Genomic DNA, 20048 nt, shown 5'->3' with positions numbered 1-20048 from the left:
GTGTTTTGTGTTTTCGGGTGGGTTTTATGTCAAGTGCTGTTGCTTTACCTGCAAGGCTCTGGTTTTCTGTGGAGTTGGAAATGCCTGTGAGTTCCTCACCACTCATCCACCTTCTTTCATACAGCTGGCAATGGTCACCAATCACCTCAAGGTCCCCGTCCCAAACTTGCTTGAATCCTCTATTTGGATCCATACCCATCACTCCAAGAGGTCCATGCATCCACCAGGCTCATGGATGATTCCTGAGGACCATCCAAGTGTGGGCAGTGTAAGAGAGGAGCAGAGCAGGGTCAGCTCATGGGCCATGACTGAGCACAAACACCCCAGCAGCAGCCATTCCCCATCTCCCAGGCACAGCCATGCCCACAGGATGCAAATGTCACTGCCATACATGAGTAGCCCAAGAGAGGCCTTTCTTCCTTCCATATTCCCAGGAAATTCTTCCTCCTGTTCCTCCTCCACCTGCAGACATCAACTGCTTTCCATTTCTGGGCTCAGACATGGCTGGAAGGGTTCACTGAAGCCATCAGCCATCTCACTGCTACTCCCTGACAGGCCCTGACCCTCTCCCACACTTACATATGGCCAATCACGGCTGCTCAGGGCCTCCCGCTCTTCAGAAGAGGCCTTAAGCTTCTTGGTTCTTCCTGGTGCTTATTATAAACTTCCTCGCTCTCTCCAGAGTTCATGGTGAGCTTTCTTGTCCATAACAGCCCCTTATGGCCATGTCTTACTAAATGGTTGTCTCTTTATGATCATTTGTGCAGAAAGGGGAGTCACAGGACAGCACCCAATGTGTCAAAACTGATGCCAAGTGAAATGCTGTAAAGACCTGATGAGTTACCCCTGTGTCTGTGTCTCTCCTGGAAGGAGTCTGTCCCGAGAAGGGGATCCAGCCTCTGCCACTCTCTGCAGAGGCACATGAGCAGTGTCCATGCACCTGGGGACACAAAGGGTGACGTTTGCCAGACCACCCTTCATCTGATCCACTTAGATGTGTGCTTGTGAATGGTTTATGAAGCCTTATAGTGCAAATACTTATTTAATTGTCATTGCCAGAGAGGTTACCACAGTACTATTTTACAGATATTTAAATATAGCTACGGATTCTGAGACAAATTTCACAAACACTTGAAGGATTATTCATGTTTTTTAACATGATTATCCACACAAGGCCCACCAGCTTTGCATCTCAGGAAATGGGATGCCAGAGTTCAAGGGCGGGATGGTTTGGGCTCTGTGCTGGGATCTGGAAACTGAAACATGCTCCCATCTCCCAACCCCCTGCCCTCCTCAGTGAGGGTGTGAGACATTCTGCCAGCGAGGGCTGAACTCACAGTCATGACCAGTATCTTATGTCCAACTGCAGCCAGTGGTGTCCTGCCAGCTCAGTGTTTGGGGTTCTATCCCTGGAGGTATTTAAAAGATGTGGAGATTTGGCATGTAGGGATCTGGTATAGTGATGGAGTTGACAGTGTTTGATTTACAGTCGGACTCCATGTTCTCAAGGGTCTCTTCCAACCTAAATGATTCCATGATGCTATGATTCTATGATTTGGGTTGAACCATTTCAATTCCATCACCTCCAGCTTCCCTCAGAGGCTGCTGTTGTGTGGCACAGCTGTCCTGGCTCTCCAGGCAGGTTGGGCACTGGTTTGGTGCCTGCATTGGGAGTTTTCCCCTTCCTGGGATAAAAGGCTGTTGAGGAGAGACAGTTGTAGAGATTTGGGTCACAGGGGTTTGAAGCAATCCTTTCAAAATCTGAGCAGGCTGGGCTTTGGTACAAAGGCACAAAGGACACCAGAATGTTTATGTGGTGTGCACTGACACACACTGTCACCTGCATTTCCAGTCTCTGCAGTCGCAGAGTCTGGAGTTCTGAGCTCCCTTCATCTGCCCTGTGTGACACGTGGAAAATGGAACTACCCCAGTCAAATGCCTGGTTTTGATTCTTCTCACAGTCTGAAGCACCACACGGGTCAGCAGACAAGCCAGGATACCCAAAAAATCCTCAAATACCCTTCTCTTACAGTTTGGGTGTTTGCTGCTGTCTCAGCAGACATGGCATTCAGATTCCTGTGTGCAAGGAGCTGGTCAAGTGCCTTTTCAACATTTCTGTAATGGTGGCTTTGCTGCCTGGCTGATGTGCAGACTCTGTACCTGGATGCTGACACCTCTTGAACAACCTGCTCTGAAAGGATGAACAAGGTGGGCATGAGGACAGCAAAAATGAAGAACGTGGTTGGGCGTAAAGGAAAAGGGATGCACAAGCTGTGGTCAGGGCTGTTTGGGGGCACTTGTAAAGCAGCCCTGGACCTTCTCTGAATTATTCCTGTGGTCAGAGAGAACCTGAAAGCTGTCTCTAAATTGAAAACATGAAGGGGATGAAAGGACATTGACACTCAGGCTGGATGGGACCTCAGTAGGTTTCTCGACCAACCTCCTGCTCAAAGCAGGGTCAGACCAGATTACTCAAGGCTTTACCCAAACACATCTTGGTCATTTTCTGGGGTAGAGTGGATGCACACACCTGGGACACAGCTTCCAGTGCTTGACTGTCCTCAGGAATGGAAAGTTTCTCACTGTCTATATCAACTTTTCAAGCCCAAACATCCAGATTGCTTTTTCCTGTCTTGGTACACACTAACACAGACCATAATATACTGCCTTGGGCACAAGAATATTGTGGGGGATGATGCTGAATGCCTTACTGACTTCCAGGTAACAGACCATCAATGTTCTGCCCACGTCCACAACACTGTCCTTTCCTCACAGAAAGCAAAGAGGATGGACAGACACAACCTGCCCTTGGTAAATTCCATCACCTTCTCTTCCAGACACCCAGAAATGGGGTCCCAGTGGACATGCTCTGGGGCACAGCCCTTAGTTCCCCTGCTCACCCATTGGCCATTTTGAAAAGTGCACACACTGTGTGAGAGCTGCCAGTGGTCAGGGAGTCCCCCCAGTCTCCATGAGCTTTCCAAGATGGTGGAGAGTGGCCTCCCTGTGACATCATCCTGCTGTCTCAGCTCCTGCGATGCTGCCCCTGCTGTCCCATAGACTGGAAAGGATTGTGTTAGTTCCAGTGACCCCTGACTTGATCCGCATCCACTGCTGGTTGTTCTGTCTCCAGTCACAGAGACCTGGGACACATTGCTGGTGAAGATGGAGGACAAGAGGACACAGGGATTCTCACCTCTTTCCCTTATTAAATTCATCAGTAGCCACACAGTGTCCCTGTTTCTTGTTATTTGTTCCTGCAGTAGTAACAGTTCATTATGGGGCCCTTGATTGCCTTAGAGTTCTGGACTGAGTTCTGGTCTGGACTGTTGCTGTGCTTGGAGGCTGCTGTCCTTGCAGACCAGATGAACTCACTTCTGCCACCCTGCCTGACAGTTCATTCTATCCGTGTCACAGCTCTTTCTGCAGCACTGACAGCTCCAGCTCCCCAGTCAGGTCCCTGGCTGAGGCCATTGCCTCACATCTGGGCTGGACCACCCAGGCTGTGGCACCAGCCCAGCTCTGACCTGCCACAAGAAACCTGGTACCAAGTGTCCAAGAGCCCATGTGTGCAAAGGCTTTGCCTTAGAGCACAGACATGACATGGCCAAAGATTGATGAATGTCCCTTTGCACCTAAGAGTATAAAAGCAGAACAAAATGCCTAAGTTCATTCAACTGAAGATATTTCTCCCCCAGTTTGCAGAAATTAGATAATTTGCTGTAACATTCCTGGTGTCCTGCCTAATGATGGGTCAAGAAAATATGATTCTCATACTGATTTATTTTTTAATACAGAGAAGAGAATGCTGGCAAGAAGTGTCTGTTTAGAAGAGAGAAAATCAACATCACTGATTACTTGAGGCTGTTTGAAAGGATGTGCCCTTGGAGCCCCAGGGACATATGGAGGGAGCCCACAGGGGACAGAGAAAGGGACATGAGGGGCTGCTCCTGTGCTGCTGAGCTGGGCTGGGCTCCTGGGACAGAGGGAGCTCCTGGCAAGCGGCAGCGCTGCAGAGAGACAGCTCTGCCCAGGAGCAGCTCCTCTGCACAGCGCAGCAGGGCTGAGGGCTCTGCCTGGAGATGCTGACAGGAGAGCAACCAGGCAGAGAGAGATTAAAGGCAATGTGGGGTGGTAGGTTGCTGAGGATTCAATGAGACAAATCTTCACAGTTCTAACATGGTAAGTCTCTGGCTGTAGGACAATGCAGCTCCATTTCCTGGAGGGAGACCCTAAGCTGGTACATCCCACAATTTACAGGATCTGTCAGGTGTCTCTCACAGTATCTCTGTTGTAGAGGAGAAGAACACACTCCAGACCAGGGCTTCCCTGCTGCACTGTCAGAGAGAAAGGGAATGACGACAACTTCTTCTGAGAGTGAGTGCAGGGGGAGCACTCAGGGGTGCCCAGGGTTGTCCTGCAGAGCAGGGTCCCGGCAGCCCAGGGCTGTGCTGGGGCAGGGACTCTGCCGCCTGCCAGGGTCAGCGCTCAGCCTGCCCGGGGAGATCCCCACGGTGCTCTGAGTAGAAGTGAGAGTGGAAGGAGTGACCCCCAAAATGCCAGGGTCCTTCTGCTGTGGAGAGGGTGCTGTGTGGGTCAGGGCTGCTCACAGCTCCTGATCACTCCCAGAATATTTACAACAAGAGGTTTCAAGAAGAAAATCAAGACAAGGAACTTTACTGAGTCTTTGTTTTCAGTCTCCCGCTCTTGGGGAATGGGTGGGAATAGATGCAGAACGAGTTCTACATTTTAAAAAAATATTTGCATACTGCAACTGTATAATCAGTAGGTCTTCAAGAGAATCCCGATACGCCTTCAGCCACACCTCTGCCTATGCAGCAACAGCATCACTTTTGCTGGACACATTACACTTAATCTAACCCGTCGTGTTTTCCAACCTGCGTACAGGAAGATGCCCCCAGGCAGTGCCCTGTGAACAGGCAGGATCTGTAGGGCCAGTGGGAGGCCACAGAGGTTGGGATGGGGTCTGTGAGCACTGACAGGGAAGAGACATGGACAGGGAAACACCTCCCAGGGGGAGAATCTCCAGGCTGCAGGGAAATGATCAGAAATGAGAGGAAACTAAACCGAGAATTGTTATGGGAGGGAGAACAGAGAAAAGTTCCTGTGATCCCCTGCAGTGCAGATCCCTCCTGTGAGTAGCCCCCTGGCCTCCTGTCCCACCCAGCAAAGCCTCTGCCCTCAGGGCCGGGGGCTCCAAGGCATGAAGCAGCTCCTGTGCAGCCAGAGCTCCAGTTCCTCTGCAGAGCACAGGGGCTGAGAGTAGCTGCCCGGCAATGTTGGTGTCTGGGAGGTGGCTGCACAGCTGGGGAAGGGTGGCGCTGTCTGAGTGCCCGGCTGCCTCTGCCCTGGCCTCTCTCACACCCACCCTCACCGCATTGTCCTTCTTGCTCCCCTGCTCTGGGTCACTGCTGTTGGGATCTTGTTCTTGCTGTCAGGCTCTCTGGGGATGGGAGTTTCAGCTGCAGAGTCACAGCCTGATCTTGTGGGTCCTTTCCTGCAGGTGTGTCCATGGGAACACGTGTCCCAGCTTTGCTCTGACCTGTGGGGTGTGGGCAATGCAGTCTGTGGGGCAGGGTTTGAGCTGAGGCTCCCTGAATCAAATGCCTTCATTAGGACTATTGGCTGTCTGCTTGCGGTTTCGTTCCAAGCTGTGAGCTTCGCTCCAGGATGCAAACCTGTCCTACAGCATCTGTGTGTTCTCTGAAAGCATCATAATGAAGGCAGAGGTGCTGATCTCAGCAGTGTCTGCGGCTTTTCAGGGTAACATGGGAGTGTGATCAGTCTCCATCTCAGAAAGGTGCCAGCCCAGGGCAGCTGGAGCAAGAGAGGGGGACAGACCAGCTGCCCGCACTCTGCACTGACCCACAGGCATCCTCTGGTCTCGCAGGACGCGCTCTGTTCTCCCTGAGTGCACCAGAAATGCTGAGGGTTTCTGACACCCAAGAACACTGTCCAGGGTGGGAGGGCAGAAGGAGCTGTAGAAACCCCAAACCTCTCTCCAACTCAGTTTCTCAGGCCTGGGGATACAGATGCTCACAGTCCCTTCTGCACCAGGAGCAGTTCCAGCTGACAAAGATGAACCCCAGGACTGGCCCCTGCCCACCCAATCACACAGGGTCAGGCTGACTGCTCAAGAGCCCCTGGGCAGAGACCCTGTTCTTCATTGCACACTCATCAAGCACTGACGAGGGCTCCAGCCAGGACGTTCTCCTGGAAAAAGAAAAATGCCTCTTTGTGGGGGACGTCTGTAGGGAATGGCTTTGGTTTCCTCCAGAGAAGTCTCATCTAAATCATCAGTGTCCTTTCCTCCTTGCACAGGTCCTCATGCCCACAGGCAGCAAATGTCCAACAGCAGCTCCATCACCCAGTTCCTCCTCCTGCCGTTCACAGACACATGGGAGCTGCAACTCTTGCACTTCTGGCTCTTCCTGGGCATCTACCTGGCTGCCCTCCTGGGCAACGGCCTCATCATCACCACCATAGCCTGGGACCAGCACCTCCACACCCCCATGTACTTCTTCCTGCTCAACCTCGCCCTTCTCGATCTGGGCTCCATCTCCACCATTGTGCCCAAGTCCTTGGCCAGTTCTCTTTGGGAGACCAGGGCCATCTCATTTTTGGGATGTGCTGCACAAATCTTTATGTTTCTCTTCTTTTTGACATCAGAATATACACTTCTCACAGTCATGTCGTACGACCGCTACGTTGCCATCTGCAAACCGCTGCACTACGGGACCCTCCTGGGCAGCAGAGCTTGTGTCCACATGGCAGCAGCTGCCTGGGCCACTGGGTTTCTCAATGCTCTGCTGCACATGGCCAATACATTTTCACTGCCCCTGTGCAAGGGCAATGCCCTGGGCCAGTTCTTCTGTGAGATCCCCCAGATCCTCAAGCTCTCCTGCTCACACTCCTACCTCAGGGAAACTGGGCTTCTTGTGGTTGGTGTCTGTTTGGCATTTGGGTGTTTTGTGTTCATCGTGGTGTCCTATGTGCAGATCTTCAGGGCCGTGCTGAGGATCCCCTCTGAGCAGGGACAGCACAAAGCCTTTTCCACATGCCTCCCTCACCTGGCCGTGGTCTCCCTGTTTATCAGCACTGGCATGTTTGCCTACCTGAAGCCCCCCTCCATCTCCTCCCCATCCCTGGACCTGGTGGTGTCTGTTATGTACCCGGTGGTGCCTCCAGCACTGAACCCTCTCATCTACAGCATGAGGAACCAGGAGCTCAAGGATGCCCTGTGGAAACTCATATCTTATAGTTTCCTGAAGCAATAAATTGCCCATTTGCTTCTACATAGGAGTTTAAATGTAGCTAATTACAAGTCCAGCCTGTCAGCTGGATTTTCTGTTCTTATTTTTGGGTTTTTTTATTTCGTTAATGTCATCAGCTCCTTTTTAATTCACTGTCTGCTTTTGTTTTACAACCGCTGGCTGTGTGAGAAGCCGTGTTCTCCTTGTCTCTAAACAAAATTAATGGTCCTATAGTGACTTGTTTTTCACTTTATCCTTCCTGCAAGGCCTTTTTAGTGCTGCAGGGACAGTTCCTGTGCATGAGTGGAGGGGAAAAGAGTCCAGCCTGGCAGCCCTGCCAGGGAGCACCAGAGCTTGTTCTTCCAGAGCTGTTCTGGTTCCACTCCCACACTCTCCTTCTCATCCCTTGTGTTGGTGCAAGGCCTGAGTGCTCTGGCAGCTTGGTCCCTGTCCTGCTGTGTGTCAGTGCTGTGAGCGCAGGCAGGGACAGGCAAAGGGCACTGCTGTCACAGAGGTGGCCTCACAACAGTCTTTCCAGGTAGAAAGGTGATCTTCTATGGGTAGAGCATGATGGTTTAGGTCTTCTTCCAAAGATTCTCTAAAGAATCTGCATATGAAAGTGGCCATGGATGCAAACCCCAGGGCACAGCTGTACAGTGTGTGTGTGCAGGGCTGGCACACAGCAGTGTCCTCTCACAGCCAGGCCTCCTGCCAGAGACCTGCAGTACCAGCAGAGCAGGGGCTGCGCTGTGCCCCTGTGCACTGGACATCCCTCAGAAGGAGCCACAGGGCATCATCATGGACTGGCCCCTCACAACCACCATTTCCAGCCCTGCGCTCTCACCGAAAGAGGCTATTCTTCCCTCCATGGATGGACACTCAATGAGTGTTTCAGCAGTCCATGTTTGCTTTGGACAGATGAGATGTGAGTATGCACATCATGTACGTGAGGTGACATGAACGTGAGCGAGCACAAACACCATCAACTACTCCTTTCCATTCTGTGAAGGCCTGTGGAACACACGAGGTCTTGAGCTCACTTCATATTGGGAGGAACAACCTATGGGAAATCACCTGAATGCAGCACTGGGTTGTACTTCCTTTGACTGAGGTCCCCGTGTCCATTCCTCATGATGCGGGACATCTCAGATGAGTCCAGAGCAGGTGACACAGCACAGGGGTGAGGTGTCTCCCATCCTTTGGGAGTGGCAACAGGAAGCCAGAAGGACACTGTGATTCCTGCCTCTGTGTGTAAAAGGGACAGACTCTGTCTCTGAGCATCCCTGGGTGCATAAGGAGCCCCTGAAACCAGTGGACACCTGACAGACCCTGATATTTATGTCAAAAGTGCCATAGAAACCAGAATGGTTCTTGGGTCCTTAGAAAACACAGACCTCAAACCCATCTTCAAGAAGAGCAGGAGTAGGAACTGGGAGAATAACAGGCTGGCCACCCTATCTCCCTCCCTGGGAAGGGGATGGGACACGTCCTCCTGCAGCCATTGCCAGGAATGTGAAGGACAAGGAAGGGACTGCTGAACCCAAATGGACAGGGGAAAGAAAGGCATGTTGTGTACAGGGCGTTTGCAAGGCTCAGCCATGGTCTCCTTCTGGCAAGAGTGGTGCTGATAGGGCTCAAGAAGTGGATGCTGGATGGGAAGTTGGGTGAACCGTCAAGCCCAAATATCATCAGTGGTGCAAAGTCCTCCATGCAGCCAGTTACTGGTGTCATCTCTCAGTGACCAGCACTTGGGGAACACTGTTGAACATCTTTATTCTCCCCTCCTATGATGTAACGGAGTGAACTTTCAGTGCCTTTGAGGATGATGGAGTCCTTGAGCAACCTCACCTGGTTCACCCTGCCCTGAGCAGGACAGTGAGACAAGATGAGTGAGACAAGGGCTCTCTGCAAACCTGAGTTATTCTGTGATTTGACAGAATTTTTGCCTTGGAGAGGTTGCTGGAGAGGGAATAGGTAGAATAATAATAATAAAAATAAATAAATAAATGAAAAATAAGGCTGTAGAGGAGATATAGAAGGTGTTAACATAAAAACAGCAGTTCCAGTGAGGAGTGCTTTTCACTCACAGTGTTAGTGGGAAATATATTTGACAAATTTGAACAAGGTGAGGAAGCGAGATGGGTGTCTGCAGCCTGTGGGAAGGAGGGGCAGGTATAGGACTGAGTAGAACACGCTTCAGTCTTGGGAGGTCCTGGGTGCTAAAGAGGAGGATGGATGAGTGTGGTATTATGAGTTCAGTTGTGTCTCAGACACTCATAATCCAATCAGAATCCTGTGGCTGTGAAGGGGACAGTGAGGTCAGTTCTGTCTCTGGAGGTGACAGCCCAGCAGCAGGGACATGTCTGGGAAAGAACCTCTGCCTAGGTGCCCACAGGCCCTACCCAGGAGATGGGTAGGAGATGCCTTAGAGATGTGTTATCATGTCCATCCCACCTGAGAACATGACGGGACAGCAGCAGGAACATGGTCGTGTCTGTCAGAGAAGCTGAGCGGCCCGTAGCAGTCATGGGATTTAGAAAATCATGGTGAGGTCAGGTAAAAGACCACAAGAAGCCTAATGGGTTGGATTCCCTGCATGAAGGGCAGTTTCTGAAGCGGCTGAGCTTTCCATGGTAGTTGGAAAAAGCAGAAGAGAGAAAAAAAAAATGCAAAGTGCAATTTGGAAGGTGAGGATTGGATATGAGGAGTAAGAAATGTCAGTGGAAGGGCAGTGCTGCGGTGCAAGAGGTCACCCAGAGGGAGTTGGATCAGCCCATGGTTTGTGTTCCAAGAGCAGCCAGTGAGGGTGCAGACACAGCAGTGAAGGTGCAGAAATGCTGCGGTGAGAGCGGGTGGGGAAGCGAGATGGGTGTCTGCAGCCTGCAGGGAAAGAGGGGCAGGGGTAGGACCGTGTAGAACAGCCTGTGGTGGAGATGGCAAAGGGCGCTGGCAAGGCTGGAAGTGACCCACAGAACCCAGGTCTCTGTCCCCTTGGCCATGCCAGTTGTCTCTGCCACTGAGGCCCAGGAGAAGCCATGTTGTCCTCATGGCACTGGGGCCTCGGTGCCTCCTTGCAGCCCCATGGGGAAGCTGGAAGTTGTTGTACCAGTGTTGTCCTTCCATTGGCCTTGCACACCCACATCCCACAGTCCAGGAAGAGCCCTGAGCCGTGTCTGAGGGACAGGATCCCCCTTCCCATTGCCTGCAGGTCATGGCTTCTCCTTTCTGCTTCAGAAAGCAAACCAAGGGGTTTCTGAGCATCAGAGCTGAAGAGAAGACTAAAAGGAGACCTCGTGGTGGTTACAGCTTCCTCATGAGGGGAGAAGGAAGGGTAGGTACTGATCTCTTCTCTCTGGTGACCAATGACAGAACCCAAGGGAATGGCAGAAGATGTGCCAGGGAGGGTCAGTGGGACATGAGGAAAAGGTTCTTCACCCAGAGGTGCTGGACACTGAACAGGCTCCCAGGGAGGAGTCACGGCCCCAACCTGACAGTGTTCAAGAAGAGACTGGACAACGTCCTCAGACACACGGGGTGACCTGTGGGGTGTCCTGTGCAGGGACAGGAGTTGGACTCCATGATCCTGTGGGTCCCTTCCAACTCAGGACGTTCTATGATTCTATGAAATACTAGGTCACAGTCCATGTTTTCATTGTACAGTGAGATGTAACCATACACATCATGTACATGTCCAATGTGTGCATGTGGTGAGATGAACCCAAGGGAGCACAAATGCTGTCAGCTATTCCTTGGGGTGCCATAAAGGTCAGTGGGACAGAGATTGTGTTCAGGGGTCTCTTCCAACCTGCGGTATTGTAGGATTACATGAATCTTTTCCTTGGAGAGCTCTTTCACGTCAGAATCGAGAGAGGAAGAAAAAAAAATGAGGCAGAAGCAGAGATGTAAAATGCCCCAGTGTAAATACAGCAGCTCCTCTGAGGAACGTTTCTCCACTCAAACCCTTGATAGGAAATCTATTGGATAAATTTGATGAAACCAGCTGAGTTTGATCTGCTCACACGCTGGACCACAAGGAGGGTGATGGCTGGGTACGATGCTATGTGGTCACTTGTGTCTCAGGAACTCATAGTCCAGTAGGAAGCCAATGGCTGTGCAGGGCACTGTGAGGTCACTTCTGCCTCTGCAGGGGATAGGCCAACAGCAGGAACATGGCTGGGAAAGGATTGTGAGGTCACTCATACCAGACGAGCAATTGGGCCCAATCAACATGGGTTTGTGAAAGGCAGGTTCTGCTTGACCAGCCTGATCTCCTTCTATGACAAGGTGACCGGCTGAGCAGATGAGGGAAAGTCTGTCGTGGGGAGTGAATCCGCCACACAGGCTGTGGGTGTTGTGTCCTTAGACTGCAGTAAAGCTTTTGACACCGTATCCCACAGCATCTCCTGGAGAAGCTGCAGCTCATGGCCTGGATGCTGTATCTGCAATGGGTAAGGAACTGGCTGGAGCGGAGATCTTTTTACTCTCTACAACTATCTGAAAAGAGGTTGTTGCATGGAGGGTGTTGGTCTTCTCCTGAGTAGCAAATGATAGGATGGGAGGAAATGGCCTCAGCTTCTGACAGAGAAGGTTCAGAATTGATATTAGGATATAGTCCATCTAGTCCAACCTCCCTGCCATGAACAGGGACATCAACCAGCTCAGGTTGTTTAGAGTCCCATCCAGCCTGGCCTGGGATGTCTCCAGCGACAGGGCATCCATCACTTCTCTGGGCAACCAGAGCTCGTGTCTTATCACCCACATTGTAAATAATGTCTTCCAAGTGTCTGGCCTGAATCTCCCCTTTTCTAGTTCAAAACCTTCACCCCTTGTCCTATCACAACAGGCCCTGCTATAAAGTCTGTCCCCATCGTTCATACCGGTCTCTATTAAGTACAGAAAAACTGCAATAAGGTGTCCCTGCAGCCTTCTCCAAGCTTAATAACCACAAGTCTCCCAGCCTGTCCTCCCAGCAGAGCTGTTCCATCCCTCTGATCATCTTGGTCACCCTGCTCTGGCCCCTCTCCAACAGGTCCACGTCTTCCCTGTACTGAGGGCTCCAGAGCTGGATGCAGGACTCCAGGTGGGGTCTCACCAGAGTGGGGCAGAATCCCCTCCCTTGACCTGGTTGTCATGCTCCTTTGGATGCACCCCAAGATATGTTTGGCCTTCTGGACTGCAAGTGCACATTGCCGGCTCCAGTCCAGTCTTTCACCCACCAGTATCCCCAAGTCTTTCTCGTCAGGGCTGCTCTCAATCCCTTCATCCCCCAGGCTGTACTGATACCGGGGGTTCCCCAACCCAGGTGCAGGACCTTGAGTTTGGCCTTGTTGAAACTCAGGAGATTCACATGTGTCCACATCTCGAGCTTATCCAGGTTCCTCTGGATGGTCTTCTGTCCCTCAGATGTGTCAGCAGCACCACTCAGTTTGGTGTCATCCGCAAACTTGCTGAGGATACACGTGATACCACTATGTCATTGGTGAAGATATCAAACAGTGCTGATCCCAGTATGGACCCCTGAGGGACACCACTTGTCACCAGTGTCCGTCCAGACATTGTGCCATTGAACACCACTCTCTGGGTGCAATCATTGAGGCAGTTCCTCACCCACAAAACAGTCCAGTCATCAAATCCATATCTCTCCAATGTAGAGAGAAGGATGTTGTGAGGGACCATGTCAAAGGCCTTGCAGAAATCCAGATAGATGACATCCATAACCCTTCCTTTGTCCACTGATGTAGTTACTCCATTGTAGAAGATCACTAGTTTAGTCAGACAGGATCTGCCCTTGGTGGAGCCGTGCTGGAGATCTCAAATCACCTGCCTGTCCTCCTTGTGCCTTAGCACAGCTTCTAGGAGGATCTGTGCCATGATCTTCCCAGGCACAGGTAAGAGGCTGACAGGTCAGTACTTTTCAGCGTCCTCCTTTCTACAGCAGAGGAGAGAAACACTGACACAGTTCTAGATTAGAAGGTGGAGACTGGACATGAGGAGGAAGAAATGTCACTCAAAGGGTAGTGCTGTGGTACGAGAAATCATCCAGAAGGAGCGTGAGATCAGTCGACCTCTTTGTGTTTCCAGGAACAGAGCATGAGAGTGGAGACACACCAGTCAATGCATGGAAATACCAGGGTGAGAGCAAGGGGAGGAAGCGACATGGGTGTCTACAGCCTGCAGGGAAACAGAAGCAGCTGTGGGACAGTGTAGGACAACCTGTGGTGGAGATGGCAAAGGGCACTGGCAAGGCTGGATGTCACCAAGAGGACCCAAGTCTTTGTCCCCTTGGCTATGGCAATGGCCTCTGCCACCAAGGCCTGTGAGGAGACATGTTGTCCTGCGGCACTGGGGCACCTCATGGCCTCCTTGCACACCCCCAGGAAGGCTGGGAACTGTCACACCATTGTCCTTCACTCAGCACCACACAGCCCACATCCCCATGGCCCAGGAAGAGCCCTGAGCAATGTGTGAGGGACAGGATCTGCCTTCCCAGGGGCTGGGGGTCAGGCCTTGGCCTCTCTGCTTCACCCAACTAAACCAGGCTTTTCTCAGCACCTCAGCTGCCTGCACATTTCCCTTTGTTTATCTGCCACCATGGCCTCCAATCCTCTGCTCTAACGAGTCCCTGGGGAGGCTTTGCTGGTACTTGCCCTCAGTGGAACTCATTAATACTTCAAGGTACTTAGTACTTTTTCTTCTGGCTTTGACTTCTGGAAAGGTTTGTGCAATCTCCTCTCAGCACCTGAGTAATGTTCAGGGACTCAGCATCAAATGCACCATGGGGTTCATTACACTGAAGAAACCCCTCAGAAACCATTTCTTTTCCTGTAATCATCTTCTAGTCTTGTACTGTGAATTAAAGAATGTTCTTTGTGTATATCATGGAGAAAGATTTCAAAAAGCTACTGATAAAAATGTCTTTCTGTTGAAAAGGGTGTATTTCATTACTGTTCAGTTTGGGGAAGTGCTGACTGCAGCATTATCTGATGTTGATCCAGGGTCTCTCCTAAGCAGGTCTGGACTGGCTGGAGAAGCTGTCCCTTGAGCTCTCACACCGTGTGCACAACCTTGCTCCTCACCTCCCCAACCCCATCGTTTCTCTCGTTGGCCCCCTGGGCCTTGCACCCCTTTTCCTTACACCAGATTTCTCCACTGCAGTCTGCAGCTGGATGTGCCAGCTCCTTTGCACCAGCTCCCACCTGCTCTCCTTGGAGACCTGGCTGCACACAGCAGACAGGGACTTTGCTTTACCTTTGAACAAACAAAATAACACTGATGAGAGTCATGATTAAAACACATCCTCAACTGTACACCAAGGACAAACTGCCACCACTGAGGTTCACCTTCTCCAAGGCAGAACCGTGCAAGAAATGTTGTAGACAGGAAGGTAATTATAAAATAAACACAATAAAAGAGTTGGCTAAAGACAGAATTAGACAAACTACTGAAAGACAAGAAAACTTATAACTCCTTGAAGCTGAAAGCAGCAACTGGATTGTGGAAAAGTGTCTGAGTGATCAAACAGTAAGAGGAAGGGAACCCCAGAGAGCAATCGCAAGTGCTTGTGTGCAGATCAGCTGCTGGAAATGGAACTTCAGACATGGTCGTTTAGTTAGGGCAGGAGGAAATACATGGAGGATGAGGGAGATCAGATGCGCAGCCTGATAGAGAGAGTGCTGAGAAGGCAAATCTAGTGGAAGATCAGTAGTTCTCCTGTTGCTCTTAATGCACATGCTGAATAGTCTCATTTTGATCTCATGGGAAAACAGTGGTATTTAAAATATTCAAAACAAAGAAAGGAGAAATAAAACATCAACAATATGTGATGCTTAAAGTTGCAACAAGACAGTTCCTTCACTCTACATCTTTCATTTGATTTCTTTTTCCCTTCAGTTTTTAAAAATGTTCTCTAGATTTCTGTCCTGCCAAAGCATCCAGCATTAAAAAGATAATCCTTTTTCTTTCGTGGAGTCGAAGGCACCAAACAATCCACTGCCATGGACTGTCAGTGCCACTTTTTACCCTTGGCACAGAGTGAGTCCTGCTGGAAACTGTTGGCCACTCTTGCCTGACGGAGAGAAGAAGGAGAAAAAGGTTAATTGAACTGTTCTCTTTTTAGATGGCCGTATTGACATTCATCCTAAGACACCTGTGTTATATGTCTTTCTATGTGATCATGAGCTCCCTTTGAGTCTGAATGGCACTGCCCTTCCTTCCCCTTCATGTTTTCAGTTTAGAGAAAGCTCTCAGATTCTCCCTGACCACAGGAATAATTGACATGAGGTGCAGGGCTGCTTTACAAGTGCCCCTGAACAGTCCTGACCACATTCCTTTTCATTTGACCCAACCCAACTTCTTCTTTTTTGCTATACTAATGCTCTTCCAGAAAACACTGCCCATTTTGTTAATCCTCTCAGAGCAGGTTGTTCAAGAGGTGTCAGCATCCATGTGCAGAGTCTGCACATCAGCCAGGCAGTAAAGCCACCACTGCAGAAATGGAGGCAAGGAACTTGACCAGCTCCTTCCACCCAGATATCAGCGTGAGGTGTCTGCTGAGACTGCAGTGAACATCTGAACTTGAAGAGCAGAGCACGTGAGTCCCCAGTGGGTATCCTGGCTTGTCTCCTGACCCATGGAGTTCTTCAGGGTGTGAAGAGAACCAAAAAAGCCATTTGACTGGGGTAGTTCCATTTTACACGTGTCACACAGGGCAGGTGAAGGGAGCTCAGAACTCCAGACTCTGCTGCACAGTTGGGACTTGAGAGACTGGATACGCATGTAAAAGTGTTGTGTAAGTGTACATCACATAAACATTCTGGCTTCCTTTGTGCCTTTGCACTGACCTGGGATCTGTTCCTTGGCCTTCTTTGTCTCAAAAAGAAACTATTCTCATATGCCACCTCCACATCACACCAGGGAAAATAAAAAAGGAGGAAAGTTATGAAAGAAGTATGATTTTGGGGTAATTCTGTCCAACAGGTGTAATCTTTAAATAATTAAAATAAAAGTGAGACAAAAAAGCATTGCTCCAAGAACTTATTTCAGGACACAACTACTGAGGTGTAGTAGATGTTTTGAAAAGTAAGAATGACTGTTAGGAATGCAATTAAAGAGCTTTACTTTACAACCATCATCAGTGAGAATAAGGAGTTCCCTGTTGCTGTTTTTAAGTGATAGCACCACTGTTCAAAACCATCTTTCAGAGCATCTCTGTTTTCCCTTGGCTCCAAAGCTCAGCCTGCTCAGATTTTGAAGGGATTGCTTCAAACCCCTGTGACCCAAATCTCTACAACTGTCTCTCCTCAACAGCCCTTTACCCCAGGAAGGGGAAAACTCCCAATGCAGGCACCAAACCAGTGCCCAACCTGCCTGGAGAGCCAGGACAGCTGTGCCACACAAAAGCAGCCGCTGAGGGAAGCTGGAGGTGATGGAACTGAAATGGTTTCAACCCAAATCATAGACATAGCACCCATCAGCTGGAAAAGACCCTTAAGAACATGGAGTCCAACTGTAAATCAAACAGTGCCAAGGCCACCACTAAACCATATCCCTAAACACCACATCTCCAGGCCTTTTAAATACCTCCAGCAATGGAAGCTCCAGCCCTGAGCTGGCAGGACACCACTGGCTGCAGATGCACATAAGATACTGGTCATGACTGTGAGTTCAGCCCTCGCTGGCAGAATGTCTCACACATCACTGAGGAGGGCAGGGGGCTGGGAGATGGGAGCACGTTTCAGTTTCCAGATCCCAGCACAGAGCCCAAACCATCCTGCCCTTGAACTCCGGCATCCCAGTTCCTGAGATGCAAAACTGGTGGGATTTCTGTGGATAATCATGTTAAAAGGCATCAATAATCCTTCAAGTGTTTGTGTATTTGTCTAGGAATGTCAGTATTTAAAGAAAAAAAAAAAGTTTAATACGCTTATATTTAAATATCTGTAAAATAGCACTCTGCATCAGTGGTAGTCCCTCTGGCAATGATACCTAAATAGGTATTTGCACTATAAGGCTTCATACCTCATCCACAAGCACACATCTACGTGGTTCAGATGAAGGGTGGTCTGGCAAACGTCACCTTTGTGTCCCCAGGTGCATGGACACTGCTCATGTGCCTCTGCAGAGAGTGGCAGGAGCTGGATCCCCTTCTCGGGACAGATTCCTTCCAGGAGAGACACAGACACAGGGGTAACTCATCAGGTCTTTACAGCATTTCACTTGGCATCAGTTTTGACACATTGGGTGCTGTCCTGTGACTGCCCTTTCTGCACAAATGATCATACAAAGACAACCACTTAGTAAGACATGGCCATAAAGGGGCTGTTATGGACAAGAAAGCTCACCATAAACTCTGGAGAGAGCAAGGAAGTTTATAATAAGCACCAGGAAGAACCAAGAAGCTTAAGGCCTCTTCTGAAGAGCGGGAGGCCCTGAGCAGCTGTGATTGGCCATGTGTAGGTGTGGGAGAGTGTCAGGGCCTGTCAGGGAGAAGCAATGAGATGGCTGATGGCTTCAGTGAACCCTTTCAGCTATGTCTGAGCCCAGAAATGGAAAGCAGTTGATGTCTGCAGGTGGAGGAGGAACAGGAGGAAGAATTTCCTGGGAATATGGAAGGAAGAAAGCCCTCTCTTGGGCTACTCATGTATGGCAGTGTCATTTCCATCCTGTGGGCATGGCTGTGCCTGGGAGATGGGGAATGGCTGCTGCTGGGGTGGCCGTGCTCAGTCATGGCCCATGAGCTGACCCTGCTCTGCTCCTCTCTTACACTGCCCACACTTGGATGGTCCTCAGGAATCATCCATGAGCCTGGTGGATGCATGAACCTCCTGGAGTGATGGGTATGGATCCAAATAGAGAATTCAAGCAAGTTTGGGACTGGGACATTGAGGTGATTGGTGACCATTGCCAGGTGTATGAAAGAAGCTGGATGAGTGGTGAGGAACTCACAGGCATTTCCAACTCCAAAGAAAACCAGAGCCTTGCAGGTAAAGCAACAGCAGTTCACATAAAACCCACACCCAAAATACAAAACGCACTGTCCATAGGCAAAGCCTTGAAAAACATTTGAGAAAGATCTACCAGGTTCCAGGGGTCAGGGCTCAGCCATTCTGGTGATGAACAAACATCAGGAGCTGACATGGCATCAGAGCCACCTCCCCATGGCCCTCACCACCTGTAGCCAGTGTCTCCAATTCTTTCCTTCACCAGCCTCCAGATCTATTATATCCAAAATCTTATCCCTACATTCAGACCCTCCCAGCAGTCCTAAAGAGCCAAATCTTTACACATTGGTATGTTGGTTACATAATCATTTTATCACCATGCATGGTTGTTGAGGAAGGGTCCCAGGCTGAGCCTGGGGCTCCCATCCTACAGATGTGTATTTTAGTATTATAAGGAGCGTATAAGGAGCAAAGTTCAGCTAAAGGACACTTGATGTAACAGTCTTGAGCAGATGTTAAAAGAAGACTCAACTAACTGTGCAGGCTCCAGAGTGTCTGCGCTGCAAGGACAGTGTTCTTTGCAGGTTCTGATTGGGAAATTCGTTCACAGAAACACATCCCAGTGCTGCTTTCTGATGGTTCCTTATGGGATGCTAGTCCCAACATGATGTCACCTCAACAAACTGTCTGTCACACAGGTCTTCATGGAACCACAAGAAATAGCTGATGGTGTTTTTGCTGACTCAAGTTCATGTCAACTCACGTACATGATGTGCATGCTCACATCTCATCTGTACAAGGCAAACATGAATCTCTGACCTACTCATTCAGTGTAATTGCATGGAGGGGCAAAGAACTTTGAGCTGGGGTGAGAGGTCAGTGCTTGAAATGGTGGTTCTGAAGGGTCAGTCGATGGTGATTGACCAGAGGCACCTTCTGAGGGGTGTCCAGTGCACAGGGGCACAGTCCAGACCCTGCTCTGCTGGTCCTGCAGGTCTCTGGCAGGAGGCCTGGCTGTGAGAGGACACTGCTGTGTGCCAGCCCTGCACACACACACTGTTCAGATATACAATGGTGTTTCATCTGTGGGACACTTTTGTAGGAATAAGCTTGAGGGAAACATTGCAAGAAGATAGAAACCATCATGCACTGCCCAAAGAAGATCACTTTTCCTTGTGGAAGTACTGTTACTGAGGCCAGTTCTGTGACACAAGTGCCCATTGCCTGTCCCTGCCTGTGCTGACAGGAGTGACACAAAGCAGGACGGGGACCAAGCTGCCAGAGCACTCAGGCCTTGCACCAACACAAGGGATGAGAAGGAGACTGTGGGAGTGGAACCAGAACAGCTCTGGAAGACCAAGCACTGGTGCTGCCTGGCAGTGCTCCCATACGAGAGCTCTTTTCCCCTCCACCCACCCACAGGAACTATCTCTGCAGCTCTAAAAAGCCCTTGCAGGATAGATATAGTGAAAAACAAGTCACTAAACAGCCCTTTATTCTGCTTAGAGACAAGACGAGCACTGCTGCTCATTTAAAAAGCCAACAGTTATAAAAGAAAAGCCAACATGGAATTAGAAAGGGAATGACAACATTATCACAATAAGAAAACAACCAACAACACCAGACAATCCAGTTGACAGGCAGGGCCTGTAATTAGCTACATTAAAACTCCTATATAGAAGATGATGGTCAGTTTATTGCTTCAGAAAACTCTAGGAAATTAGTTTCCTAAGGGCATCCTTGAGCTCCTGGTTCCTCATGCTGTAGATGAGGGGGTTCACTGCTGGAGGCACCACTGAGTACAGAACAGACACCACCAGATCCAGGGATGGGG

This window comes from Patagioenas fasciata (genome assembly GCF_037038585.1).
Source record: "Patagioenas fasciata isolate bPatFas1 chromosome 6 unlocalized genomic scaffold, bPatFas1.hap1 SUPER_6_unloc_3, whole genome shotgun sequence".
Classification (NCBI taxonomy): domain Eukaryota; kingdom Metazoa; phylum Chordata; class Aves; order Columbiformes; family Columbidae; genus Patagioenas; species Patagioenas fasciata.
The sequence above is the reverse complement of the archived record's forward strand: the minus strand, read 5'-3'. Positions refer to the sequence as shown.